Here is a 27,845-nt window from a genome sequence, read left to right as displayed (position 1 = left end):
CAACTTCATGGTGAGTATCGGCATCTTTTTTCTACAAAAAAAAAAAAGCACTGGTTATAATTCCCATTATCCCTGACCATTGGACCTACTTGAGTGGGTTTGATGGCAGTTACAGCCCAAAATGCACTCCTTTATTTCCAACCCAAGTTCCTCTTCTCCTTCTTCAGTCTCTACTTGGGCAAGATATTATCTGCTCCCATGCTCAAAGATAAATATTTTGCCCTTATGGCATCTGGGCATAGGATGGAGGAAAATGCTAAGAAGAGTGAAAGTTGAATACAAAACCTCTCTTCCACCACCACACCCCAAGCTCTCTCTACATACTTCTTTGTGCAAACATAAAACAGCACATAAATTGACTTTGGTCTCTACAGCTTCGCTCGTCTGTTTTTTGCCTTATGGGGCCTATAGTTGGGAGTCCTGCATTTACACTGGTTCCCATGTTTCTGTCTCTGCTCACACAGTATTTTTGCAAATACTGTACTTTGCTATTCTATCTCTTGGTAGTCTTAAAGATGCAGACTAGTATTTGCTGCAGTAGCACACTCTATCCTCCAGACCTATCTTAACACACCGTTATAGACAGACATAAAAAGCTTATTGCAAGACTTACCAATCCTAGAGTTCTTCCTGCGGCAAAGGCGTTCAGGATCACCTGAGAAGATACACAGGGCTGCATGCAACTCCTAAGGATGGCCCAGTCCTTTTTCTGCCTGTTTTGGACAGAAATCCAAATGCAAGGGTTATACTCCGTATGTGATTAGTTACATCCATACGGTAGAATGCCATGTTATCAAATATGTTGACCTGTCTGCAAGTTTTATTCAAAATGCTGGTAAGGGACTGAGGAGCCTAAATAAAGCTTAGGGTTGATCTACCCTGGCACTTGAGGTCTTCATGGGCAATGGGAGCTTAACTCCCTAAGGGAATGCGGTGGTCCACAATTCTGCCACCTTAGTTATCTGACAAGGTAACAGGCTTATTAGAAGCCAGAGCAGCCCCAAGTCTCACTCCTAGCAGGCAGAAGCATGTCTATGACAAGTATAGGTCAGGTTTTTCTCATACCCACCCCACCATGACAGCCCAGTTCCTTCCAGTAGCACCTTAAAGACCAACTAAGTTAGTTCTTGGTATGAGCTTTCGTGTGCATGCACACTTCTTCAGATACACAGAAATGGAAGTCCATCAACCAGTGTATCTGAAGAAGTGTGCATGCACACGAAAGCTCATACCAAGAACTAACTTAGTTGGTCTTTAAGGTGCTACTGGAAGGAATTTTTTTATTTTGACTATGGCAGACCAACACGGCTACCTATCTACTACTGGAGCCCAGTTCCTGTAGCCCATCTCCAGGATACAAGGCTATCCTGAATGCTTTTGCCTTGCCCCTTCTAGTGATGCTAAAAGTCTTGTGCTAGTATGCATACAAGCCTGCCAAACTGTGGCTTGGCTTGATTTATTTCTTCATACATCCACACTTTCTCTGGCACAACATGAATGTTTTATTTCATACGATAAACAGTGGTTTCTAAGGTACGGTGAGAATGTAAAGGAACTAATAGGAGGGCACTAATAGGAGGTACATGTTACAATAAAAGAGTATATATTCCATTGTGGCCAATTAACATATGCTCTTTTTTTTTTAGAGTTAATTACATCTCCCCCCCCCCCCCCGTAACAGTCTTTGTCACTCATTACTGTTAAACTGCTCAGAGAGGGTGAGGACAACTCATTTTGTACCTCCTAGTTCTAAAAGCACATTCCAGACATGAGTAAGGCTTTATAAAATAAAACACTTTGATTTGCTAGGAAAACCCCTTGTCCTCTTTTCTTTCCTCTCTACCATGTGTTCAGTCATTTCTGCCGTTTTATTTTGGGTGGTTTTAATTGGCAAACATGTTAATCTCAAAACCAGAAGGCTGCTTTTTATTAAATTTGATCTTGACATCTAGATTTGTTTCGTAACACTTCTGTGGAATGACATAAGGCGGGAGACAAACTTGATCCCCACTAGAGAAGACCTTCAACTGTAATATGGAGTCCTCCACCCATTAGGCCAGCTAAAGAAGAGCTTTGTGTTCATAGTAGCTGGATGCATTGTATTGCTGCTTTGCAGAGAAGGGAGTCGGGGCATAACTTTCTGGCTACGCTGACATTAAACCTGTAAAGATGGTGGTGGTGCTGCGTTGATGCCATTCTGCTTCTGGAGCTAAGTAGGCCCAGCCCCTGTATGTATGTTTGCCTGGGTGGGAAACCCAGTGGGAATCACACAGAAGCTGCCAAGTATAACAAACATAAAAGGCTAAAACTGCAGAGACATGCTTCTTCAGTATCCGACAGATGGAGCACGACACTCGAGAGAAGGAAATCTTATTTTAAAACTCACAACTTTAAAAACTTTGCAAAGTAGTGGGAAGCTGTGGCAAGAAGTCATGGCAATTCCTGCAATGATCTAAATGAGCAGCTGGCACTTGAGCGCCGCAGCCTGTAAATGTTTACATGTTTAGAAGAGTTAAGCACAATGCCTTACTGCACACATTTTCTCATACAGTGGTACCTCTGGTTACGTACTTAATTCATTCCGGAGGTCCGTTCTTAACCTGAAACTGTTCTTAACCTGAAGCACCACTTTAGCTAATGGGGCCTCCCACACTGCCGCCACACGATTTCTGTTCTCACCCTGAAGCAAAGTTCTTAACCCGAGGTACTATTTCTGGGTTAGCGGAGTCTGTAACCTGAAGCGTATGTAACCCGAGGTACCACTGTACTAGCCTGCCCATAAGAACGTAAGAGGAGGCTATGCGGTCGGGCCAGTGGTCCAGCCAGTCCGTCATCCTGTTGTTAGCTGTGGCCAACCAGGTGCCTGTGTGAAGCCTGCAAGATGGACATGAGCACAACAGCACTCGGTCCACCTGTGATTCCCTGCCTGATGCCACTGTGGCTAGCAGCTGTTGATAGGCTCATCCTCCATGAATTTGTCTAATTCTCTTTTAAAGCTCCTGAAGTTGGTGGCCATCACTGTCTCTTGTGGAAGTGAGTTCCATACTTTAACTACACACTTTGTAGACTTACAGAACTGTAGATTTGGAAAGGACCATCTAATCCAACCCCCCCTGCAATGTGGGGATCTTTTGCCCAACGTGGGACTTGAACCCATGACCCTGAGGTTAAGAGTCTCATGCTCTACTGACTGAGCTATGCCAGATGCATAAGTACCTTTATTTTATCTGTTGTGAATCTTCAACATTCAGCTTCACTGGGTTGTCCACAACTTCTAGTGTTACAGGGGGGGACGACTTACCTCTATCCACTTTCTCTACGCCATGCATAACTTTATAACTGTATCATGCCATCTCTTACTTGCCTTATCTCTAAACTAAAAAGTCCCAAACACAGCAGCCTTTCCTTAAGAGAGGAACCTTTCCTTGAGAGACAGTGTGGTGTAGTGGTTAAGAGCAGTTGACTCGTAATCTGGTGAACTGGGTTCACTTCCCCGCTCCTCCACATGCAGCTGCTGAGTGACCTTGGGCTAGTCACACTTCTCTCACAAGTCTCTCAGCCTCACTCACCTCACAGAGTGTTTGTTGTGGGGGAGGAAGGGAAAGGAGATTGTTAGCTGCTTTGAGACTCCTTAGGGTAGTGATAAAGCGGAATATCAAATCCAAACTCTTCTTAAGGGGAGTTGCTCTGTCCCCAGCTCTACAGAATCCTTTTGAGTTGCGACAGCCAGAACCACAGGCAATACGTTCCAAGTGTGGTTACAGCTTAGATTAGCATAGAAGCACTACTAAAAGTATTTTCCCCACCCTTGTAAAGTAAAAGATCTGGAGGAGTACACTGGATCTTGTCACCTGGACTTCAACAGTGCTATGAAATAAAGGTTTGTTTTGGTTTCATGCACGTAGATACTGCACCTTTCAATCAAATGGTTTCCAAAGAAGCTCTCATCAGAAAGAAACACTAATGAAAATTAGCCCAGATCCTTACAAAATCAGACATAACTCAAAACAAGTAGGATCAGCAGTTAAAAGCAGCAGGTTAAAGCATTTTAAAAACTAAAAAAAAAGCCTTGGAGAATTAAAAAAGGGTTAGACATCAGCTTCTTGGGGGTAGGCTACCGTTGTCAGAAACAGGATACTGAAGTTGATGAAATGCAGAGTTGGTTTGGTAACACATTTACTTCTGCCACCCAAATGATAAGACATAAAACAGACCCTGTCAGGACTGCAACAAATTGCAGACAGACAGCTACTCAGGCCTGCCTATGTATTCCTAGGAGATGCCTCTTTCCCGTTTGCAGGCAATGCTTATGTCTCTCTTACGCCACAGATACCGGGCCAAAATTATTCCATGAATAGATATTCTCACCGTGCATTGTCCTGACGGACAAATTTAGGTCACAGCCACTTTAGGGGAAGGGTCGTGGCCCAAGGGCACAATGCCTTCTGTACACGTAGAAGGGTCCCGTGTTGAATCCTTTACAGTTCCAGCTTCAAGGGGCCCTGGTAATGGCAGGGCTGGGAAATAGCTTTTGCCCTGCCAGCCAAGGATGACATTTTGTAGGCTAGAGGGAGCAGTGGTTTGATAAGCCATGGTAGCTTCATAGGAGCATCTCTGTCCTGCCAAAAAAGGGGGGGGGACTGAGGACCACAAATTGGGGAAAGGCTCCATGCTAGATCCTTTGGCATAACCAGACATAGCTAGGAAAGAGCTGTGGAACCCTGGACAGCAGCTGCCAGTCTGTGATGACAATACCGAACTAAATGTCCCAAATTGACTCGGTGATTTGATTGCAGCTCTTAAGGAAAGGGAATATACTGCTGTATTTTATTTTACTTTATTTTTTGCTTTTTTACTACTTTACTTTAATTTTAATGCATTATTTTTCCTCAAAGTCCTTTTGAGTCCCCTCTTCACCACTCCACAAATCCCATTAGTGGATTTTTTTTTTACAGTGATGGGAAGATATCCCACTGAGAACAAACATTTAATCACTTCTACTGTTCCATTACTTGCTTATTCACCCACCCACTTCTGAAAAAGATTTACGGAGAACTTTTAAAGTAAACCTTAGCATATTACAACCCTGAGTACTGTGGTAACTTGCTAAACTTGACTGCCATAGCCACAGATGCTCTAGGAAAGACGAAAGAGATCTAGGCGCGCGGGGGGGGGGGGAACGGAGCTCTGATGCTGGACTCCAGTTGAAGAGCTAAACCTCAAGACTGCACTTCCTCCCCAAACAATGCTGACACCAAGCTGCAAAGGAAGCGATTTCGACTGACTTAATGTTCTTGTGCTTCTTACCCAAATGAGGCCTGACGGATGGACTATGTATGACTCAGTGGTAGAACGCATGCCTTATAAAAACCGATGGTCCTGGAGTTCAATCCCTGGCACCTCCCCTTATAAGGGTCAATTAGTAGGTAATGAGGAAAACCTCTGCTTTAGAAGCTGAAAAGTAACCCAGCATGGCTGGTGGGAGTTGTACTCCAGCACCTGGTGAAGGGCACAGGAAAGCCTACAGTAAATAATACTGATCTAGGTAAACTATGGTGCTGGAGGAGACTCTTGAGAGTCCCATGGACTGCAAGAAGATCAAACCTCTCCATTCTTAAGGAAACCAGCCCTGGGTGCTCACTGGAAGGACAGATCGTGAAGCTGAGGCTCCAATACTTTGGCCACCTCATGAGAAGAGAAGACTCCCTGGAAAAGACCCTGATGTTGGGAAAGATGGAGGGCACAAGGAGAAGGGGACGACAGAGGATGAGATGGTTGGACAGTGTTCTTGAAGCTACCAGCACAAGTCTGACCAAACTGCAGGAGGCAGTGGAAGACAGGAGTGTCTGGCATGCTCTGGTCCATGGGGTCATGAAGAGTCGAACACGACTAAACGACTAAACAACAACAAAGGTAAACTAATACTGAGCCAGGCTGCCAGCCACAATGGCTATGCTCAGCCTACACAATTGGAGGCAGTAATGCTTCTGAATACCAGTTGCTGGAAGCCACAGGAGTGGAGAGTGCGATTGTGCTTTAATCCTGCTTCCTGGTTTCCCATTGAGGCATCTGGTTGGCCACTGCGAGAAGAGGATGCTGGGTCATTGCTCCTGATCCAGCAGGCTATTCCTGCGTTCTTGTGAGCAATGGCCTGGCTGAGTAGGAGACAGCATCTTTTTGTTGCTCCTGCTTTGTAATCTGTACATCCTCTGCACAAGTTTACTCTGATACGAATCTTTAACCTTCGCTTTTATTGTGGCAATTTAGGGTGGAGCACCTAAGGGAAGCTTGCATAACTTGACAAGAAAGATTTGCTTTTGCTGCGAAAGCTCACTAAAGTGAAACATCCTATCCCGTTGGTCCGTCTGGGCTTGAAAACTTGGATCACTCTCTTTTGTGCAGTCCAAGCCTTTGATCCATTGTTCACTCGAGCCATATATCTGAACTGGGGCACGCAGAGCCAGAGAGGCCTGGAGGCTTTTCCAGCCATTGATATGCTTTAAAAGGAGAGCAGCCAGGATGCTTAGCTTCGCTCATTTCCAAAACAACAGCTATCACAACAAATGGCTGGCCTGCTCCAAGAGCTGTTAAGTCAGTTAAAAGGGTTCTGTTAATAACTCTTTCTTTTCCCACCGTACAAACTGAAGCACACAGCAAGGCCAGGTCTTTTGACAGGTCAACTTCACCTGCTGCAATTAACGCAAAACAATTCAGTACAGTGGAACCTTGGTTCTCAAACTTAATCCGTTCCGGACATCCGTTCCAAAACCAAAGCGTTCCAAAACCAAGGCACGCTTTCCCATCGGGAGTAATGCAAAATGGATTAATCCATTCCCGACTTTTAAAAACAACCCCTAAAACAGCCATTTAACATGAATTTTACTAGCAAGACCATTGATCCATAAAATGAAAACAATAAACGAAGTACTGCGGTCACATAGTCAATCAGTAGCTGAACTAGGTTCCACACAGTAACACACACAAAAGAGCCGCAAAAACAAACAGAGCTTAGTGTAACACTCAAAATGGAAGCATGGAACCCAAAAGGGAAGCGTGGCACTCAAAATGGAAGCATGGAACCCAAAACAGAAGTTTTGGCACTCGAATCGGAAGCGGCACACGTTTGGCTTCCAAAAAAAGGTTGCAAACTGGAACACTTTGCAGTGCTTGGGTTGCAAGTTGTTTGAGTACCAAGGCGTTTGAGAACCAGGGTACCACTGTATAGGGGGAATGTACACCTGGAGTGGTTTGGGCCTTACCATCAGCTTGACAAAGACCAACATCCTGGGTCAGAACATCCCCAGCACTCTACACATCAACATTGGCGACCACATGCTTGAGGTGGTAGATGATTTTGTCTGCCTGGATTCCAGCATAACCAACAACCTTTCCATTGATGCTGAGCTAGACCAAGCGTATTGGCAAGGCACCTACAGCAATGGCCCACCTCTCCGAAAGCGTATGGGAGAATGTGATTCTAATGTCCAATACCAAGATGAAGGTCTACCAGGTTTGCGTGTTGAGCATGCTGCTTTATGAAAGTGAGTCGTGGGCAACTTAAACCTGCCAGGAGCGATGCCTGAATGTGTCAGGACTATTTTGTTTTTTTTTTATAAAATTTTTATTAGTTTTACAAAATTTTAGAAAACAAACAAACACTTAAAAAGACAAACATACATGTATAATTTCATAGCATATTTTCATAAACCTCTTTTCTAGGACTTCCCCATACCCCCCCTTTCTGCATCCCAATGTCCATAATTTTATAGCAACTCCCAATTGTTACTTTCCAACCTCTGTCATCTTAGTCATCTCTATATTCTGACCTTATATCACTGTATCCCTTTGTTTCTGAGAACCACAACACTTTAACATTCATTAAGTTTATAATAGTCCTTAAGATAACTTTTGAATTTTCTCCATTCTTCTTCCACCGTCTCTTTTCCTTGGTCACGGATTCTACCTGTCATCTCGGCCAATGTCATATAGTCCATCACTTTCATCTGCCATTCTTCCAGAGTGGGTAGATCTTGTGTCTTCCAATACTTTGCGATAAGTATTCTTGCTGCTGTTGTAGCGTACATAAAAAAAGTTCTATCCCTCTTTGACACCAATTGGCCGACAATGCCCAAGAGAAAGGCCTCTGGTTTTTTGGGAAAAGTACATTTAAGTACCTTTTTCATTTCATTATAGATCATTTCCCAGAAAGCCTTAATCTTCGGGCATGTCCACCAAAGGTGATAGAAGGTACCTTCAGTCTCTTTACATTTCCAACATTTGTTATCGGGCAAATGATAAATTTTTGCCAGCTTGACTGGGGTCATGTACCACCTATAGACCATTTTCATAATGTTTTCCTTTAAGGCATTACATGCCGTGAATTTAATACCGGTGTTCCATAACCATTCCCAGTCAGCTGACATAATGTTATGACCAACATCCTGTGCCCACTTAATCATAACCGATTTGACTGTTTCGTCCTGTGTATTCCATTTCAGCAACAAGTTATACATTCTGGATAAATTCTTAGTATTGGGTTCTAACAATTCAGTCTCTAGTTTTGATTTTTCCATCTGAAAGCCAATTTTCCTGTCCTGTTTGAAAAACTCCATTATTTGATGATACTGAAACCAATTTTGTACTTTATGTTTCAATTTCTCATGACTTTGTAATTTCAACTTATCTCCATCCTGTTCCAAAATTTCCCAATACTTCGGCCATCCGACCTCCATATTGAGTTTCTTCACTGCCTTGGCCTCCACTGGTGATACCCATCTAGGGGTTTTGTTTTCCAACAGATCTTTATATCTTATCCAAACATTAAACAATGCTTTTCTAACAATATGATTTTTAAAGGCACTATGCAGCTTGATTTTGTCATACCATAGATATGCATGCCAACCGAAAGCATTGTTAAAACCTTCCAGATCCAAAATGTCTGTGTTCTCGAGGAGCATCCATTCTTTCAGCCAGCAAAAAGCTGCTGCCTCATAGTACAATTTTAAGTCCGGCAGGGCAAAACCCCCTCTTTCTTTAGCGTCTGTCAATATTTTAAATTTAATTCTGGGCTTTTTGCCCTGCCAGACAAATTTCGAAATATCTTTCTGCCACCTCTTGAAACATTCCATTTTATCAAGAATCTGCAAGGTCTGAAACAAAAATAACATTCTAGGCAATACATTCATTTTAATCACTGCAATTCGGCCTAACATTGACAATTTCAAATTTGACCATATTTCTAGATCTTTTTTAATCTCTGACCAACATTTTTCATAGTTGTCCTTATACAAATTCACATTTTTAGATGTCAAATAAACCCCTAGGTATTTCACCTTCTTGACCACCGTCAACCCTGTCTCCTCTTGGAATTTCTCTTTTTCCGTATCTGTTAAATTTTTTCCTAAAACTTTGGTTTTTTGTTTGTTCAACTTAAAACCAGCTACCTGGCCAAACTGTTGGATTATTTCTAGAACCCTTTTCGTACTAGTGTTTGGCTCTTGCAAAGTCAATACTAGGTCATCTGCAAATGCTCTTAACTTGTAATGTTTAGCTCCGACCTGCACTCCTTTAACCTGCTGGTCATTCCTAATCATATTCAGCAACACCTCCAGAACTGAAATAAAGAGTAATGGGGAAATTGGGCACCCCTGTCGTGTTCCTTTTTCTATCTTAAGTTCCTCAGTTACTGCATTAGTGTCAGGACTATTTTGGGCATCACATAGCAGGACAGGGTCTCAAACAAAGATGTGTTCTCCCAAGTCCACATTCCCAGCATGTTTGCACTTCTGTGATGCTTATGCTGGCTTGATCATGTACACAAAATGGAAGGCGGCAGAATCTGCAAGGATGTGCTCTATGGGGAGATGGCTTCAGACACTAGGTCTGTTGGCAAACCAATTCTGTTACAGAGATGTCTGGAAATAGGACATGAAGGCTGCCAATATGTGTGGGCTGCCAACATGTGTGGGAATCCCTTTCAGATGACCTCAGAGCCTGGAGACAATCACTCAGGTGATGTATCCACAGCAGTCCCCCGAGGAGGAATGACTGCTGGGAGGAGTGCAGAAGGAAGAAACACATGGTACCACCTGCATCAGCACAACTGGACCCCTTCATCTGCCCCGGCTGCAACAAAACATGTCTCTCCATATCAGTCTCTACAGCCACAGCAGGTGCTGCAACCTTCCAACAGTTAGATTCTCATCTCCAAAGGCACACTCTTCCATCGTCTCCCAAGACAGATGGATGCCAATGACATATTGTGGGGGGAACCCAGTCATTAACTATGTAACAAAGTTGAGGAAAGCAATAGAGATGGTTTTCTTGCTCTAAACAAGCTGGTAGCTTAGAAAACAACAACTGTTAGAGAGAGAGAGAGAGAGAGAGAGAGAGAGAGAGAGAGAGAGAGAGAACACACACACACACACACACACACACCAAACATACCCTTTCATTAGAGATCCTCCCAAAAAGCAATCTTTGCCGACACTTTCTTGCAATAGATAAAAACAATCTACTCAGCAGTTAAGGGAGAGGCAGTTAATAGGTGTAATCTTCTGAGTGAGTCTCAAACTCAGATTTAAAACTGGTTCATTTTACAGCAGGAAACCAATCAGGAAGGAAATAGCTGGCTCCTTGCAATGGCGGCAGTGCCACTACCCAACAGTGAGATGTCCCCAGTATGACAGCACAGATTGAGCTTTGGTAGGCGATGGCTACCAGCTATTGTGTTGCAGTCAGCGCTAGCAGCAGTGTCAAGGCTGTCAGTGTTTGTTCTGCCACATGGGGCCATCTTTCTGCTCCCTTGCATTCCGTTTGCACTTCAAACCAGTAATTAGTGCCAATCTTCTATGGTACGTTGCTCAGAATCCCTCTTCCCATCTCATCTCCTTGGCAGGCAGTATGGCTCCTATGACCTTCAGCCCGTGTTGGGAGATGGTACACTAATGTGTGACGTGGTGTATGTCACTGTATTCAAAAGCCTTGCCCCCGCCACGAGCCCACGCCTATTGTTTTAGCATCTTTGTAAGCCAAACATGAGAGAGGAGTTCAGAGACATCAACAATTCAAACTGTAAGAGGCACCCTGGGAAGCGCTTCTTCAATCAATATGCATGGTAGCTTCTTTATTTGGGGGGGTTGTTATACTGCCAGTCCGGCGACTCAACACTGCCGCTAAACTTGTAATAAATTATCCATCAACCCAGTGCTTTCGAGAGACGTTTTAGAATTGTTCCCACCATTTTCTACATAGGCCCATAGCCAGAATGCTTGTGATGAGCAGTCAAAGGGTGGGAAGGAATCCTTGCAGAACAGCCAAAACATAAAAACAGAAGGCCTCAATTATTGCATTAAATGTTAATACAGTAACATTTAATTTTATAATACGTTTTAAACCCCAACAACAACAAGGGCCTGTTGCTTGTCAGTCAGGAGAGATGAGCATCCCTTTGCTCAGCCTGGGAAGTTCCGAGTGAACACTCACAAATGCTTGAGGGATTTGCACACTTTCCGTATGAATGCACACGAAACACTTGCCTTTGCCCCTGCCCTTTCCCTTGCTGCCACCCCCTCCAAACAAACAAAAATCATCTAGAGGCTCATCTGAGGCAGGTGAAAGTAGAGGTTAAGAGTGCCAAATCCCAGTGGAGCATCTTTCGCCAAGTAGTGGTATCATGGTACTTTAAATGTATAGTGTGAGTGTGGCCTTGGACTGGCACTGTTTAACCCACCTTCACTTAACTACCTTGATTGAGCCAGGCAGTAAATTCTACACAGGAGCTTTCTGAGGCCAGATGCTAAGGCAGGTGACTGCTTGGGATACTAGGGACCACGATCAGGATTTTGCACGCCTCACCAACTTGCTGCAAATCCTTAGACCCTTATACTTCCATCTGAGAAATGATTTGAGACTAATTTTAAATGCAAGTGGTTTGGCTTGTGGCTTCTGGTTTGCAGCCATGATTTTCAGACTTCACGCCACAAATTTGAGAGATCTGGCAGTAATCCAACTGAATCAATTAAACGTTCCAGAAGGATGCCTGGGGGGAGCTCGGTGTCAAGCAAATTTCACCGCATTCAATACAAATTAATTCCAAAGTAAGTGTCTTGAGTATATTCAGAGACCTAGTACAAAAACACACGTTAAGAAAACCCGAGGTTAGGACCCCTTTGTACTGAAAAGTCCTTCCTGACTCTCTTGGTATAACACAGCTGACAGTCCTGCGCAATACTCTCTGCACAGTTTCAGTGTGTGTGGTTTATTTTAAAGTCCTTATTTTGTCTCCCAACAAAGGGAGAGGGCTCAATACTGATCAGCCTTTAGGGAGAAATGTTGAATGCAACCTTTTTAATAGAAGGATCATCAGTGTGGATCACACAGCTTTTCAGCTTACTTTTCTGTGAGATTCCATATTGCTGATGGAGCTTATCCCGGTGTCATCAAAACAGCATCCAGGTTTATCTCCTCATATCTTGCTTCTAAAGCACTATATTTTTATTGATTTTTTCAAGGAGTTCCATATAACATTTTATCTTGCAAGTTCTTGTAAGCATGTACGTAACCCTCCCCTCTTTTTCCCCCTAGTTTTTTTTGTGGGGGTAGCCAGTCCACAAGATTTGCCAACTAAAAGGGTAAGGTGAGCTCTGAATAAAGGAGACTGTCTCCTCTCCTGTCAGGACTCGCAGTAACACAGCCTTCAGCAGCCTGGTGCCCTCCAGATGTTTGGGACTACAACTCCCATCAGCCCTTGCTAGTATAGGATTGCACCAGGCTGGGGAAGGCTGCAGCAGCATAGGTAAGCTGCAAGACATCACAAGCCAAAGAGAGGGGGGGTGTTTTTCTATCCCCCACTTTCTATCCAGGTCCTCAGCGTGGCATGCAACCTAAACCTTGGAGGGGTTGATGGAACACTATCCACAAGGGGGCTGCTGGATAGACAGGTAACCTCAAGCTCAAGGGCTGAATGTGTTGTCTCTCACTCTTTGGCCCTCAGGACACTGGCCTTCCTCTGCGCCCTCCTCAAATGATTTTACATGGCAGGGCTATTATCTTTGAACTGTTATAATATGGAGAAATGTGTGTTTATAGAAACCTCTGACTTCTGCTTGGCTGCAGTGTTTACCATGGTAAAATGGTCACATCCCTTGTTCCACTCATTTTTGCCTCTGGCTCTGCCTGTCACTCACATGCAGCCACTGGACAGTTCCCCACAAGGAAGTGTGGCCCTCAAGCGGGGAAAAATTCCCCACCCCTGCTTTGCAGTGAGAATCTATTACTGCTGGTTGCCCAGGGCAGGAATGAATCAAACAAATATTGTCCTCCATAGCAACTTCCTTTCATCAACACTGATGATGCCAAGGCTGCCTACATCCATTCTCCTCTCTGTCTCTCTCATACACATGCCTAATGACATTGCTCTGCTCTTCTGTTGCCCTGTAGGCAAGTCTAGCCTGTGCACGGTCCTCAAATGCACCACAATATTATCTTCCCAGTCTCCACCAATTTTGTAACATATTATAACTTCCTTTTTGTATTCCCCACCCCACCTCAGGTCCTGTAAACCAGCAAAGTTCCAATGTCTACAAAGACGTCAGTCAGTTAGCATGCAGGAAAGATACTGCTATGCTCTTCTCGACCTGGGCTACAAAGGGCTTTTATGGGGATGAGACTGAAAACCGCAAGCCACCTACAAGGGCCTAATTACAAAACTGCAATTGACATACAACAATTTTCTAAAACAAACTTTAAATACAGCGGTTTCCCACATGCTGATCTATGTCCTTTTGCAGACAAGTGAAACCTACAATTAATGATCTTTTGTTCTTCCTTTACTACTAAAGCACTTGGAACAAATTACTTGATCTCTAAGGTATCCTGTAAATGACTGTTAAATCAGTTGCTTTTTTCTGCTGTTGCCATCTGGTTTTCTTTATAAAAACTGGAACACAAAGGAGCTATGTGGTCCACTGCATACCTGTACATCTCAGGACATTTTTGGCTCCAATTTTATCAAACTTGCTTCAGGTTTTGCTGCAATTGTTAGCAGCAAAATTATTCCAACATACCACATCTAACAGTATATACTGCAAAGTTTAAGCAAAATCCCTTCAACACACAAATAACCTCACTGCTTGTGGAATTGCACTGTCGATGAAGCTTGGTATGGATTTCAGTCTAGGCATTTATTTGCTGGTACCCTGATTTGGCGGTTCGAATCCCCGTGACTGGGTGAGCTCCCATTGTTTGGTCCCTGCTCCTGCCCACCTAGCTGTTCGAAATCACGTCAAAGTACAAGTAGATAAATAGGTACCACTCTGGCGGGAAGGTAAACGGCGTTTTCATGCGCTGCTCTGCTTTCGCCAGAAGTGGCTTAGTCATGCTGGCCACATGACCTGGAAGCTGTCTGCAGACAAACGCCGGCTCCCTTGGCCTATAGAGCGAGATGAGTGCTGCAACCCCAGAGATGTCCACAACTAGACCTAATGGTCAGGGGTACCTTTACCTTTTTACCCTGATTTGTAGACCATGTCTGCACTGCAGGTCATTCTTGGCCCCCAGAATCTGTACCACTTCAGAAGGCAGGTTGGGAGTTCATTACCCAATACTTCCCTGTGTTGTAAGTTAGCTTGGCTGGCAATCCTTGTCTGGTCTTCTTCCATCTAGTTTTCTATCTTTTTATTTTTTACACTGGGAACCATTCAATCATGCATGCTTCATCTGAAGTGGTGCAGTCCCAACACAGCTACACCATGCAACTTTCCTAAATACATGTTAGGAATCAGAATTCTGTTTCAGGGCTCACTTTCCCATTATAATATCCAATGAAGGTTGTCCACACAGACCTGAGGGATAGAACTAGACCACTGTAAACTATGATAAAAAGGTAAAGGGTAAAGGGACCCCTGACCATTAGGTCCAGTCGTGACCGACTCTGGGGTTGCACGCTCATCTTGCTCTATAGGCCGAGGGAGCCAGCGTTTGTCCACAGACAGCTTCCGGGTCATGTGGCCAGCATGACTAAGCCGCTTCTGGCGAACCAGAGCAGCGCACGGAAATGCTGTTTACCTTCCCGCCGGAGCGGTACCTATTTATCTACTTGCACTTTGACGTGCTTTCGAACTGCTAGGTTGGCAGGAGTAAACTATGGTATACAGATATTACAGGTTACTGCTTTTTAAAGGACATATTCTGGGTTCCCTGCACAGAGCCAGGAGGGCGGATAGCAAAGACAAATCTTCTGGTGTCGCCCAAATCTCATTGAAATCAATGGCTAATTTACTGTGGGCTTCGCTTTTTTCTGGAATGTACCCTTTTACTTTCCTGTTTTATAAAATACTTAAGAATAATTAGACCAGTAAACACTGTGTTATGCTGCTGAGGCTAGCTTTTCTTTACTAACTTTAATTGGGGAAACGCACATCTTGTGTGAGGTATATTTGTGAATTGCCTCCATTTCTTTGTCATGGGACCTAAAATATGCAACTGAGTATGCAACAAATGGCATCAGGGAAACGAGCGCTTCTCTTCCTCTGGTCCGATAAAGATCACTTCCCATCCCAGGGAGAAAGGACACATTTGCATTTATCACTTACAGTTCATTGTCCAGGAAAATGCTGTCACAAACGAAACAAAAGCCAGCTCACCCAGTCCAAATGTGCCTGGCTTTAGATTTGCCTTATCTAATTGCATATAGCGAGATCTCTAGCCTGTGTCATGGCAAAAGACACGACTGTCAGTTGAGGCAGGTTTGGGGAACCATAAATGTCAATGCCTAGCTTCTCTTCTTTTTGCTGTTTTAAAGGAATCTCATTCTACTGCTCCAAACAAAGAGGCAACAATCCACCCACCCACGCAGATCCACTGAGTTGAATGGGGCTGGAGGTGCCTCTTTGCCCAACCCAAAACAGCTCCACTCAGACCCACCCAAAAAGTAGCCCTGGCTTCACTCCTCCAAGGTGGAGCTCGCTGTTCTGCTGACCAACAGGATTCTCACCACAGCCTGCAGAAAGTGTGGAAATTGGGTCTTCAGGGGGCTGAGCCAGGCTAGGATCCACTGGATCCCAAGCCACCACCCCCAGTGCCACCAACTGATGGCATTGTGCCCCATTACAATGCTGGCTCCAGGCTGGCATAATGCAGATCAGGGTTTTGCCAGTCTTCTAGCTTGGCTGGCATGAGCGGAAGAGCTGCAAATGAGGCAGCAGCTGGGCCCTGCCTGTCAAGAAATGCACACCAGAGCAAAAAATAAAATAAAAAATAGCAGGAACTTCTGCCTCTTTGCAAATGAGTGTCTTGGCTAGAGGCCAAATATGCTTATGGCCTATTAAGAGTGCTCAGATTTAATACACCCCAGAAGTACAGGTGCCTGATCTTCCTTTCTTATTTCTGTAGAGTTATTTGTTTTGATGTTCTGTGCTTTTTTACATATAAACTTTTTTTATTTTATTTAAATGCTCATGCTCATGCCTCTGGAGAAAATAAGCAGTATATGTGCAGCTGGAAAATAAACTTGGGACTGGGAACATTCTCACAATTTCCGTTCCTCTCAGTTTCTCATTTTTCCAATCTATAAAGTTCAGTTCTCCCCATTTCCACATCAGTTTGGCAATTAAAAAACAATAAGTTCTCTGGGAAATTCATCGGCATTTTAGTATGAATTTCTCCTAATATACATATTTTTACAAAGCAATTTTCCCAAATCGAATGCATTTTTGTATGCTGTTTTCACTAAGGGCTCGTCCACACTTCTGCTTGTCCTATGCCTGGGATCCAAGCAGTTTTGCCTTTGCCCCCCCACTGGAAACCCCACTCTTTAGTGCTAAATCAGAACAAATAGCAATCCAAGGAAAACCCATTGCCATTTGTTCCGATTCAGAGCTAAACCGTGGGTTCTCCTGGGGGAAAGCGGCACAGCAAAAGGAAATGTTGATAAGCCCCAATGCATACACATTACATGTACAGTTTAACCCTAGTATTAGAATTTTTGTACACATGACTTGGCCAGAGAACTGCATTGCAAAATTCAAGCACAAATTTCAAAGGGTGGCTGTGTTTTTGCATTGTATATTGTTTTGGAAGGTGCAAATTAGGTAGGTTTGATTTTAAAGGCAAACGGAATCAAATTTATTCCCCATCCCTCATGAATGCTGGGCCCAGCTCCTTATAAAACCTTGCTCAGCATTCTGCTCTGCTGATTATGTGACACTGCAGAGAGAAAATGTAAGCCTTTTGGGAACTTGGCCTCTTCTCTATTGCTGTAGGTGCCAAAATGAAAGTGGCACCTGAAAGAGCCTCTGGGATTGGTTCAGGCAAACAGAAATGCAGGTTATCATCACTTGGTAATACAGATACTGCAAATAATACAAGTTATCTTTACTTAGTACTGCAAGTAGAAGACTGCACGTTTAAATAAGTCCCCAACCTTGAAAGGAAGAGTCCTATACATAGAAGATCAGTATGTCATGCCTTCTCCCTGGCATTTAGTTTTCGATGTGGGGGGAGATTTTATTTTCATTTTTTAAAAAGTATGGGGCGTGTTCAATCAGACAACATTCCCTCTACTATCTCAAATGGTATGGCCCACAAGACAGTCACCGAGACATACAATTTGACATTAGATGGGGTGGAGTTGCCATACTGGCGGGGGGGGGGGATTAAGTGCACATAGGAAACTAGACTCCAGCGAGAAGAATTCTCTATCCAAGGGAACATAAAACATGATGAGCTGTTTGCCAGGACTTCAATAGTCCTTCAATAGGCTAAACACCGGAAGTTGTGGGAGTTCAATCACAGTTCTCCATCAAGATGCGCTTTGTTTATAGCTGCTGCTTCTTTTTTGTTCAACACTTCATCCACAGATTTGGGCAAACAACAACAACCTTCCCCCAAACACTCAAGCCAATGAAATATCATCAACAGAAATGCTTAACAACAGAGAAGCTGGACAAAAGCCTACGCCTTCAGATCTACATCCGGATAAACACTCCCGCTGCAAAACTCTGCAGCTGACAAATCCAATCCCCGATTTAAAATATGTTGTACGAAGGACACAAATATATCCTGTATTTTATCAGCTTCATGCCTTTTCAGCTATATTAAATATATGAAACACAGATTAATCTGGCATTTAATCAACATGATGCAATCATTTGTACATCCTCTATGAAACAGAAAATCAAGGAACAGATTTGGATATGGCAGGCCACAGGGACAAACAATAACTCATCTTCCTGATGGCAGCATTGTACTTTCAAAGTGATCAAATAATATCCCATTGTAATTGCATTGATTTTCATGAGAATTTAGAGGCTACTTCTGGTCCCAAAATATCTCCTGATGCTGATGCTTCTTTGCTGCTCCAGTCTTTACAAACTGAGATTATGCAAATAATATTTTGAATTAAAACAATAGAACATTGTGTGCATGAAAGAGAGTTCTATCGAAATAGAAAATTATGGGACTTCATTTCAGTTGAATTTTCAGTGCCATTTTTGTTATTAAATTAAAACCACACGAGATCATGTAATTCCCCTCTAATATGTGGTTGAGTGCCTATCAGATTGGAACAAAATTGGAAACACCCCAAAACAAGGTAGTGACTTCTGCATACTCACAGTTTGCGAATAAGATGGAAAACAAAATTGCCTAAAAGGAACCTGCAAACTTGTTTAGGGAAGCTTTTAATGTTTGAGGTATTACTGTATTTTAATATTGTGTTGGAAGCCGCCCAGAGTGGCTGGGGAAACCCAGCCAGATGGGTGGGGTATAAATAAATTCTTGTTGTTGTTGTTGTTGTTGTTGTTGTTGTTGTTGTTGTTGTATAATATGAACATAACTAGTCCAGCATCCTGTTCTCACAGTAGCCACCAGATGCCTCTGGGAAGCCTGCAAGCCACCAGAAGAGCTCTCTCCCCTCCATAGATTCCCAGCAACTGCTGTTCAGAAGCATTACTGTCTGCAGCTGCAAAGGCAGAGCATAGCCATCATAACTAGCAGGCACTGACAGCCTCCATGAATCTGTCCAATCATCTTTTAAAGGCAGCTGGTGACAATATGTTAATGGCAGGTGAGCCTGCACAGTGCAGTAGGGAGGGGCAAGGTCTAAGGAACCAGAGGTCAGGCAGAGTGTGAATTTACTAATCCAACTTTGTGCCTATTTGAGACACTGACTGTTTGGGTATCAAAGGCTGAAAAGAAAAGTGGAAGGCAGAGAAAGAGAGGGAACTAACCTACTTAAGACCCTGATGTCTTATAATAAATATCCTAGAGCAAGAGAGAAATTAGGAGGAGGATATGCCTTTATAATTTACAGAACTGCATGCCCCCATTCTCTGTTTAATTATAATATACTCGGGGACATGGGCGGGGCCAGAGGGGACAAAAACATCAATAAAAATCAAGACAAATCTGAGGTTCTGCCCCTCCTCCCCAACAAAAACTTACCCCCTTAAAAAAGCCTTCCCCCCCCCAACAAAAATCCTGCTCAGATCAGACAGCCTTCCATTCAAAAGATAACAATTCTAAACATGCTTATTGGGCAATAAGCTCCAGCGAACACAATGGGATGTGAGTAAAAATTCATAGGATAGTACTGTAAATATGTATTATACAGCCAGAGGAGACAACTATTGGACAAGCAACCCCCTTTTTTCTTCTCTTCACTCCTGAAACACACACTCTCACACTTACCTCCCCAAGAACCTACAAGGTAGGTTGACCAGATGCACAGGAAGGCCGGGCTCTGCATCTTAGCAGTTGTGTATACGAGGGATTTTCCACAGGTGCAAAACAAGGCACATGGGAGGGAACTATCAACTATTAAAGATACAGGAACCTTCTCTTCCCTTCCCCCCCTGGGGCCCACACACCTTTTTTAAAAAATAAGTTTTGCATATAAAAACATAGATTCATAAAGGAACAGCAGTTTGTCACCAATACAGTCAACCTTGTGCATGTACACAAGTGTATGAAATCAATGGCTGGTGTCTGGTTGATCCATTGTGATGAATGGAAACTCTGTATCCAGGAAACTGTCTCTGTTTCAGCTACTACTATCTGCCAAATATTGCTGATTCAATCACTAACCCCGCAGTCAGATACCAACGTCCAATTTTGTGCTGCTGCAAGAATGAAGATTACTAAATGTTTTAAGCAAAAGTTTGGTTCTGATTATCTGGAAATAAAGACAATGAATGAATTGAAATTCTGGAGGGATGGGTTATGTATGATATTAGGCCAAACAACCGGAACCTAAAGGTTTTCACTGAGAGAAATTTCTACCACATATACTAGTAGCTGGCAACATAAGATGAGCCTGGTGTATCAGGTCAGTTGTCCGTCCAGTCCAGCATCCTATTCTTACAGTCGCCAACCAGATTCCTACAGGAACTAAGAACAACCCTCAAGAACCTCCACCCCATGGCTTAATTAAATCCACCAGGCCTCCATTTGTCCAAAGAGGCTGTTTTGGCCAAACCACACACACTGGCCCTAAACTTGATGTAATAATATGACATCAGGCAAGAGGCAATTACAAGTCACAGCCACACCAAAAAGGCATTTGCAGGAGTCACCAGTCATATACAAGTGCATTCTTTTTTCAGAAATTGCTTTTAACAATGCTGTCTTCATCATCCTACTGCTATGAGTTTGAGTGTGGGGGCAGACTCCCCATAATGCTGAAAACCCCTGGAATTAGATTATGCTAACAACCCAGACCAGCTTGGCATAGTCATTAACAGGGGACAAAGAAGGCCACTGAAACCATCCGAGGGCCAGTGAAACCACCAGAGGACAAGACTGCCAGACGGGGAGGATGTCATGAACTAGCTCTCTGACAGAGGGGCTCCTACTCCAGCTGCGTGTGTTAGTGCATGGCGAAAAGAAAGGGTTTAGGGTTTCAGTTTGGACTACAGAAGATGAAGGGAAATCGTGGTGTTTTGCAAGTAGATTGAAAGGCGAGGGAGAAGTGGGGCTGACAGAACTCTTGGCAGGCTGGCTAGAGCAAGCTGTAACAAAGGGACAGGAGGCATGGTTGGTTCTTCTGTCTGTAGACCTAATCCTACTGCTCCGAAGAGAGGAGCAAAGAATCGTCTTGAGAAGTGAATGCTGGAAATCCTTCCACTGCAGACTCAGGTTGTATATATGTGTAAATAAATGATATTCCATAAAGACACTACAGTCTCCGCTGCACCTAACATCTGAAGGAAACACAAACCCTGGGTAAGCGCTGCCAACTCCCTGGGACACTGGATCAGAGATTAAAGCGGCGTGTAACAACACCTTGTGGATTTGGTTTAACAAGCCATAAAGTTTTCTAGCGCTTTTATGGCAAATCTGGAGGGGAGGAAATTAAAATAGTCTAGCATATGATCAGTGCTTCAAGTAAAACGGTATATTATGGGATATGCACACTAACGGTGCTGTGTTTTTATTTTAACGGTTTATTCTTTCAGCTGCTAGCATAATTTCCTCCATGGAGGAAAATCACACGTGACAGCGTTAAAACAATTTATTCACTGCCAATTTCCTTCTGAAAGTGAACAATTATACTAGCATTTAGAAGAACTGAACACTTCCCCCAAAGTTCCTTGCGTGTAATCCATAAAGAAACAGAAACTCAGCAGCTTTCTTTATGTATAGCTAATTTCATCAACGTATTTTGCCTTTCATAGAATTGTTTAAGACAAGCTAAGCATTTAATCTCTTGAACAAATGTTTCAGTGCCACGGTCAAATTTACACTAGATTGTGAGCAAATTGGCAATTTTAATGGTCAACATAACTAAGCTAAATGTGAATGGTAAATACAATTTTATCTGATTTTGTATTTTTAGCCAACAGAATCTGATTCTGCAAACAATTGTTCAGAGCTTTGCATTATGATTTTTATTGCAATTAGGTCAATTCCTTGAACAAGCTCCTTTTGGTGGTTTCTGTTCTAAGAGCTTGTGCCTCTTTTCACAAGCTACTCAAAAGGGATTGTGACTGACAACAGGATCAAAATGTCCCAAGGCACTTCCAGCCACTCTTTTAATTAGGATTTACATAGAATAATGAGCTATTATGTAATCTATGGACAAAATTTTACCAGTGCTTTAAAGCAATGCTAGAGCAGCACAGCAACTAATAAAAGTAATAATAATAATAATAATAATAATAATAATAATTTATTATTTATACCCCACCCATCTGGCTGGGCCTCCCCAGCCACTCTGGGCGGCTTCCATAAAAACCAAAAATACAATAAAATATCACACGTTAAAAACTTCCCTGAACAGGGCTGCCTTAAGATGTCTCCTGAATGTCAGGTAGTTGTTTATTGCTTTGACATCTGCTGGAAGGGCGTTCCACAGGGCGGGCGCCACTACCGAGAAGGCCCTCTGCCTGGTTCCCTGTAGCTTTGCTTCTCGCAATGAGGGAACCGCCAGAAGGCCCTCGGCGCTGGACCTCAGCGTCCGGGCAGAATGATGGGGGTGCAGGCGCTCCTTCAGGTATACTGGACCGAGGCCGTTTAGGGCTTTAAAGGTCAGCACCAACACTTTGAATTGTGCTCGGAAACGTACTGGGAGCCAATGCAGGTCTTTCAAGACCAGTGTTATATGGTCTCGGCGGCCGCTCCCAGTCACCAGTCTAGCTGCCGCATTCTGGATTAGTTGTAGTTTCCGAGTCACCTTCAAAGGTAGCCCCACGTAGAGTGCATTGCAGTAGTCCAAGCGGGAGATAACCAGAGCATGCACCACTCTGGCGAGACAGTCCGCAGGCAGATAGGGTCTCAGCCTACGTACCAGATGGAGCTGGTAAACAGCTGCCCTGGACACAGATTTGACCTGTGCCTCCATGGACAGCTGTGAGTCCAAAATGACTCCCAGGCTGCGCACCTGGTCCTTCAGGGGCACAGTTACCCCATTCAGGACCAGGGAATCCTCCACACCTGCCCGCCTCCTGTCCCCCAAAAACAGTACTTCTGTCTTGTCAGGATTCAACCTCAATCTGTTAGCCGCCATCCATCCTCCAACCGCGTCCAGACACTCACACAGGACCTTCACCGCCTTCACTGGTTCTGATTTAAAAGAGAGGTAGAGCTGGGTATCATCCACATACTGATGAACACCCAGCCCAAACCTCCTGATGATCTCTCCCAGCGGCCGCATGTAAATGTTGAAAAGCATGGGGGAGAGGACAGAACCCTGAGGCACCCCACAAGTGAGAGCCCAGGGGTCTGAACACTCATCCCCCACCACCACTTTCTGAACACGGCCCAGGAGGAAGGAGCGGAACCACTGTATAACAGTGCCCCCAGCTCCCAGCCCCTCAAGACGGTCCAGAAGGATGCTATGGTCGATGGTATCAAACGCCACTGAGAGATCCAGCAGAACTAGGAAACAGCTCTCACCTTTGTCCCTAGCCCGCCGGAGATCATCAACCAGTGCGACCAAGGCAGTTTCAGTCCCATGATGAGGCCTGAATCCCGACTGGAAGGGATCCAAATGGTCCGCTTCTTCCAGGCGTGCCTGGAGTTGTTCGGCAACCGCTCGCTCAATCACCTTGCCCAGGAATGGAAGATTTGAGACTGGGCGATAGTTGGCCATCATGGCCGCATCTAAAGATGGTTTTTTAAGAAGCGGTTTAATAACCGCCTCTTTCAGCGGGTCTGGGAAGGCTCCCTCACGGAGGGAAGCATTCACCACCCCACGAAGCCCATTGCCAAGTCCTTCCCGGCTAGCTTTTATAAGCCAGGATGGGCAAGGATCCAGGAGACAGGTGGTTGGTTTCACTCGTCCAAGCAGCCTGTCAACATCCTCGGAGGTAACAGATTGGAATTGATCCCACTCAACTTGACTAGACAGAGCTCTAGCACTCTCCCGCCCCGGCCCTGCTCCCACGGTGGAGTCTACTTCTTCCCGAATCTGAGCGATTTTATCTGCGAAAAACTTTGCAAAATCATTGCAGGAGAACATGTGGCCCGTACTGGGCCCCGATGTTGCAGGTGGTTCCGCTAAATTGTGAACCACCTGAAAAAGTCTCCTGCTGCTGTTTTCTGCAGATGCAATAGAGGCGGTGAAGAAATTCTTCTTCGCCGTCGCTATCGCCACTTGGTAGGCTCAACGTTGAGCTCTAACCTGTGTCCGGTCAGATTCGGAATGAGTTATCCGCCACCGGCGCTCTAGCCGTCTCAACGATTGTTTCATTGCCCTCAGATCCGTGGAAAACCACGGGGCTGTCCGGGCTCCATGCAATCGGAGAGGGCGCTTCGGAGCCAAACAGTCAATAGCCCTGGTTAACTCCACATTCCAGCGGGCCACCAGGGAATCAGCTGAAAGGCCATAGAATCATAGAAAGTCATAGAATCATAGAATTGTAGGGTTGGAAGGGCTTCCAAGGGTCATCTAGTCCAACCCCCAGCAATGCAGGAATCTCAGCTAAAGCATCCATGACAGATGGCAATCCAAGCTATGCTTAAAAACCTCCATGGAAGGAGAGTCCACCACCTCCCAAGGGAGATTGTTCTCCTGTTGAACAGAGTCTTCAGTCATTTTAAAGACTAACACATTTATGTGTCTAATTTATTTATGACCCAAACTGATTACAGCTCTTACAGCAAACTCATAGGATCACTACTTATGAATCGCTTTAAAAAAAGAGGAAATGCATAATCAAAAGAGAACGAAAGAGGAAGTAATTTGCATAGAATGTGCATGTGCGTCACACACAGAGACACAGAAACTTAGAAAGAACTGCTATGATTTCAAAAGAAACACATCTTACCCACAGTGAGGACAGCTGTGAATCTGTGTGCCTGCTCAGTCTGTCTAGGTGGTGTTGATGGGAAACTTGGTCTCCCTTCTTAGGACTCCTCCTATTTACTGAGGATTCCTCCTGACTTGCTTGCAGGACATTTACACAGTTAAGATTGTATCTAGCCTTTATTGAGCGTTTGTTCTGATCTGTTTGCAGGGAGGTCCTATGACAAGAAGCCAATTCGTTCCTAGGAAATATAGCAAACAGGACATAAAAAAAATTAAAACAACAAGAAGCACAATTAATATTTTTATTTAAAACATTACAGCCAGTAGGATTAAATTCCGAATTTGATCTTTCAGTTTTAATTTAATTACAGCAATGGGTATTGAAATGTGTGTCTGGATGTGAAATGTATGAGATGTAAGTACTAATAGTATCATGTCTATCGTCTACTCTACCTCCTCACCTCTCTACTAATGTAAAACACCTGTTGAAAAACCTATAATGAGAGAATGTGTGTATACATACATATATATATCTGTAATCAAACAGGACTACCGGTACATTGCTAAGCTATTCAGTCTTGTACTATATGCTTAAGCCAAGAAATTGTCTCTTCAAAGATGTGTAAGTACATAATTATGAACGTTTGAATCAAAATTGATTCTTTGTATATAGTAGGAAAATTTATAATTACAGTGGTACCTCAGGTTACATACGCTTCAGGTTACAGACTCCGAAAATTGTGCTTCAGTTTAAGAGCTTTGCTTCAGGATGAGAACAGAAATCATTCTCCAGCGGCACGGCAGCAGCAGGAGGCCCCATTAGCTAAAGTGGTGCTTCAGGTTAAGAACAGTTTCAGGTTAAGAACGGACCTCCGGAACAAATTAAGTACTTAACCTGAGGTATCACTGTACTTTGTATTCAGTTGAACACCTAGAACTGTACAGTGGTACCTCGGCTTAAGTACTTAATTCATTCTGGAGGGCTGTTCTTAACCTGAAACTGTTCTTAACCTGAAGCACCACTTTAGTTAATGGGGCCTCCCGCTGCACGATTTCTGTTCTCATCCTGAAGCAAAGTTCTTAGCCCGAGGTACTATTTATGGGTTAGCGGAGTCTGTAACCTGAAGCGTATGTAACCTGAAGCGTATGTAACCCGAGGTACCACTGTATTATGTTGATTCTGTTGTTGATAGGACTTGTAGTCTAATATCTGGTAGGCACCATGTTGGCTACCTCAACATATCCTGGTGCCCTCCACATGGTCTGCACTACAGCTCATCATTGGCATTGCTGACTGGGGGCTGATGGGAATTGTAGTCCAAAACATCTGGAGGGCACCAGGCTGAGGAAGGTTGACCTAAGGGTACAACCAGGTGGAATCTTTAAAAAAACCACCTAATATGTTAAAAGTCATATAATTGAATTAAATATGAATACTATTTATTTATTTTAAAAAATACGTGTTTGGGGTTTGTTAGATATACTAGTGCAAAGTTGGTTCATACCTGTGTGTTCATCACTTGATAACCGCAGCATCAAGTGACAAGCTGCGTCTTAGAAACCAAACATGTGAAGTTTCTCTCCCCCACCTCCCCTTTGTGTATAACTGAAGCTACATAGCCACGGGATGATTCCTGATTGTTGAAATGTATTCCCAGCAAACCGTGCAAGGTTTAGGAGGGGGAAAGGCCAAGGTGAATAATGCCAGAGCTTCCTTTTGGGTCCAAACACCATGTTGTGTTCAAACAAGCACCTAACCCTTGGCCCAAGAGTGTGCGTTCTAGAGAGCAGCTTCTGATGCCACCCAATCATCCTGAATCACAGGAGCTTCTCCAAGGAGCTCAGGGTGGTGCATGTTGTTCTCCTTGCCCTCATTTAGTCCTCACAACAACCCTGAGAGGTAGGCTAGGCTGAGAGACAGTGATGGTGAGCTCCATGGCCTAGTGGGGATTCAAAGCCTGGTCTCCCAGGTCCTAGTCCAACACTCTAACCCCGTAGTTCCCAAGGTGAGGCACGTGCCCTAAATTTGATTTTTAAGGGGGGTAATTTGAGAATGAATTAGACCAAGTTAACGGCCTTTTAGGCTTCCTCCACGTGAACAGGAGTTCACTTTTTGAATATTAATTATATGTCATGGGAGGGGGGCATCAGGATTTTAGAAATGCTTAAGTGGGGCATAGGGACCCGGGTGGTGCTGTGGGTTAAACCACAGAGCCTAGGGCTTGCCGATCACAAGGTCGGCGGTTCAAATCCCCGCAATGGGATGAGCTCCCGTTGCTCGGTCCCTGTTCCTGCCAACCTAGCACTTCGAAAGCCTGTCAAAGTGCAAATAGATAAATAGGTACCGCTCCGGCGGGAAGGTAAACGGTGTTTCCGTGCGCTGCTCTGGTTCACCAGAAGCGGCTTAGTCATGCTGGCCACATGTCCCAGAAGCTCCCTCGGCCAATAAAGCGAGATGAGCGCCGCAACCCCAGAGTCGTCCGCAACTGGACCTAATGGTCAGGGGTTCCTTTAACTTTTTAAGTGGGGCATGGCCAGAAAAAGCTTGGAAACCACTGCTCTAATCGCTATGGCACACTGGTATTTGAGAGATTAATTCTAAAAAGCACAGGTGACCTTTTATCAATGCAAGCGGGTTCCAAAGAGGTCGGCCATGTTAGGAGAAGAAAGACGCCACCCGCCACCTCAGAAGTGGGGTCTCGGGAAGCCCAGGAAAGCTCTCCAGCCCCATAAAACTGTTAGGCCTTCGAGGTACCCCCAGACTCCTTCTCCTCCTTCCGGCAAGGACAGACAGATGCAGTGTTGACCGCTGTGGGATTTCGCCCAGTGTTGCAGGTAGCTCCTCCTTCGCCTGCTCTGGCGCGAAGCTATGCAGCTCCTTCTCCCCCCCCCCCCCGGCGCCGGTCAATGCTGAGGCAGGAAAGCGGGGCTCTCCAGGGACTCCCGCCGCGCGGCTCCCATGGCAACGGGAGCTGGCGGGCTCGCGCTTGCCTGCTATTGCTATTTTGCAGCCGAGGACGCACGGGGAGAACCATTTTGCTCCGCAGACCCGGGCGGGGTGTGTGACTTGTCGAGGGTTAATTCGTCTGCGGCTTGT

At 44.4% G+C, this 27,845-nt stretch overlaps 1 long non-coding RNA gene across 2 annotated transcripts; it reads right to left on the bottom strand.

Annotated features, from left to right (window-relative positions):
• Positions 1-27,631, bottom strand: LOC308569423. 2 transcript variants are annotated; one of them, XR_014000714.1, is made up of 3 exons: positions 27,365-27,631; positions 24,768-24,987; positions 1-713 (listed from the first exon to the last, which is right to left on the bottom strand). It is a non-coding gene; the product is annotated as an uncharacterized lncRNA (long non-coding RNA). The 2 variants fall into 2 exon arrangements; XR_014000715.1 differs by having other exon boundaries at positions 27,556-27,627.
• Positions 27,632-27,845: the final 214 nt, after the last annotated feature.

The sequence above is a fragment of the Podarcis bocagei genome (assembly GCF_964188305.1).
Source record: "Podarcis bocagei genome assembly, chromosome: 12".
Lineage (NCBI taxonomy): Eukaryota > Metazoa > Chordata > Lepidosauria > Squamata > Lacertidae > Podarcis > Podarcis bocagei.
The sequence above is the reverse complement of the archived record's forward strand: the minus strand, read 5'-3'. Positions and strand labels throughout refer to the sequence as shown.